We start from the raw sequence: 3,112 nt of genomic DNA on the forward strand, positions 1-3,112 counted from the left end.
AGAATCCCATGGGCAGAGGAGCCTGGTGGGCTACAGTCCATGGGGCTACAAAGAGTTGAACATGACCGAGTGACTAAGCATGTCAATGTAAGCACACTGGATTTCAGAGACTTAGTAAGAAAAAAGGCAAAATAACTTAAGAACTTTTTTATATTGATTACATGTTGAAATGATGCTATCTTAGATAAGTTTGTGTTAAGTAAAATACATTATTAAAATTAACTCCACCGGTTTCATTGTGTATTCATTTTATTCTATGGGGTCTCAGGGCATGTCAAGTTATGTATGCAACTTACATGGTCATTTCTATGGGACAGCACTCCATTGTAATTTCTGTGGGTCTTGAGAAACCACAGCTGACCACGATGACAACAAAAGAAACAATAATAATAATACTGTACTGATTGTTTATGGTGTACTGTAGCTGTTCAGACACATGATCAAGTTTAAGCTTTCTGACAGTGCTGCAAAATGGGGATGTTATCTGCATTGCTCAGATGGGGAAACTGAGGCTTAGAGGGGTGGTCTTTGCCTGCCTGGGAAGCCCTAGACTTAGTAAAGCGTGTCTTTCTTGCAAGGATTTGAGGCAGAGACAGACGTATGGGGAAGGGGTAATGGGTGAGGAGAGAAGCAGGCAGAACTTCACCAAAACAAGTCTTTCAGCTGCTCCCCTGGCAAACAGGACCCACGGTCCGGCTGTTCCAAGCGGCTCCCTTCAGCATCTAGTATGTGGCTGGTCCTTCTGACGATGCTTCAGTGGGTGCCCCAAGATGCTGAACCAGAGAAGGCACTCCAAGCCCGTGGAACAGGATGTGTAGAGGAACAGAGAACGGGGCATCAAAAGGTGAGGAGGTTTATTTTATTCTCTTATTAATAAGAGATACTAATAGTGCCACCATCCCCATCTCCTGGATGAGAAAACTGAGGCACAGACAGGTCAGGTGACTTAATCAGGATCCACAGCAGGAAAGGGTAGGGCCAGCATTCAAGCCCTACCTTGACGAGTGGGCTGGTCTTATCACATTGGATGGGGATCAAATGCACCGTTTGGGACACACTAGCATTCCATTCTGATCCCTGATGAGGGGAATGAGGCCCAGAAAGGGTAAGAAAGTTGTCCAAGGCCACATAGCAACCCCAGAATGTGAGAAATCAGAAAGACACCTAGGAAATGTGTCACACCTCCGGGATGCCGTCTCCAAGCCTATTTCAAACCCAGCAACACTTTTAGAAAAGAAGATTGGGGGGTTGGGTTCCAGCCACGGGCAAGTCCTCTCAGGGTAGACAGTGAGTTTGGGCTTCAGGGAATGGAAGCACGTTTATCCTGCCCGCCCTGCTGTGAGCTCACTGTCTAGGCATCCACAACTCCAGACCCCAAACCCACATGTCCTTGAGACCCATGAGAAACGGGGCAACCCTGCAGTCTCACATGAGGGGGGCTGCGCCCCACAACTCTGGCCACCCCATTCTAACTTTCCAAGGGTCCCTCCCTCTGCCAGCACACCCCCACATGGCCCCCACCTACCCACCCACCCAGGCACTCCGAGGCTCCTGAAGACTCAGGCAGGAAACCAGCCAGGGCAGTTTCGCTTCCTGGTCTGGACACAGCCCCTCTGGCCTGCCCAGCTGGCAAGATCTGCTTCTTACATTTCTTTTCTTCCCTTTTGGAACACAAACTCATGGGCAGAGAGTCAGGGCCCTGCCAGGAAAAATGGGCATTCCAGGCAGAGGGGGAAGGTGAAGGCAAGAGAGGAAAAGGCTCCTGCAGGAATAATTGTCTGAAAAAGCTACATTTAATGACTGCGGGGAGGGGTAGGGGGTGGGCAGAGTGGCCAGGGTGGGGGAAGCAGGGAAAGAAGACAGGCTGAGTGGCTGGAACCGGGCTTCCCACCCCACCCAGGACACAAAGGCAGCTGTCACAGCCTTAAGGTTCAGCGAATTCTCCACACTCAGGACGAGGTGTTAGGGTCTCCATTTAACAGATGCGGAAACTGAGGCTCAGAGAGGGACTGAAAAGAACAGGAGGTATGGGGATTTGCCCAAGTTTGGGGCTCTCGGCTGCGACACTAAAAGGGGATTTGCGGGCAGGACCCACGTGCTAGGAAGGAGAGGAGTCCCTCGGGACAGTGACAGGGTGGAGGGTCGGGGAAGACAAAACAGATGGGTTGACAGTCCAGATTCCATATCTGTCACACCTGAATGCCCTTCCTCACCCCTGGGGTCCCCCTCAAAGGGGCTGGCATCAGAGGGACAAAGGGAGCCAGTTTACAAGAGTCCTCGGCCTGCCCTGCGTCATGGGCTTGGCCCAGGGTCGGAGGCGCCCCCTTGTGGCTGAGGGACGCGCCAGATGGCACCCAGAGCCCAGAGAGTCCCAGCCCTCGCCCTTTTGAGATTCCACATAGAAAGTTTAAAAGATAATTTTCAAAAGCGGGTGTAATCATGGCTCTCACTGACAAATAAAGGACACGTATTAAGATTTTTTTTTTCTATTGAACTCCTATGGGAACCAGGCAGATGTTCCACGAGGTTCAAAAGAGTCCAGAAAAACAGGCACTCTTAAGGACAGATCAGACTATTCAGACTATTCGAGTAAATACATGTGCGAATGGAGGCCAATTGGTTTTTCCACAGGGGAGGAGGCTTGTCAATGGGACCTCGGCTGGATGAGCCGGAAGGAGCAGGTAACAGTGGTTTTGAATTGCTATCAGTTGCTGACAATTCACGGAGCTGTGAAGTTCGAAGAGGCTGTTATGAATCAGCTAACCCGGAAGGCAAGCACGTGTTGTATGCAGACAGTGCTTTGAATGGTCAGAAAGATTCACTGAGACGCAAAATGTTCCTTCCTTCCTTCATTCAACAAACACTTGTTCGTGGAGCAACTGCTGTCCATTGTTCCACGTGCTCAAGACATAACAAAGATGCAGAACAGAAAATGGAGGAGAGTGGCACAGTGACCACCTCCTGGGGCGGGGGACAGAGGCGGCTCTCTGCGGGGACACCTGGGAGGGGAGGAGCAATAGGGGCTGAAAAAGGCCAGGAGGCAGCTCAGGGAGGAGGGTGGGGTCTGGAGGGGGTGGCCTGGGACTTCCTGTTTCCTGTTCTCCCCACTAAA

This window comes from Bos javanicus, chromosome 7, assembly GCF_032452875.1.
Source record: "Bos javanicus breed banteng chromosome 7, ARS-OSU_banteng_1.0, whole genome shotgun sequence".
NCBI lineage: Eukaryota > Metazoa > Chordata > Mammalia > Artiodactyla > Bovidae > Bos > Bos javanicus.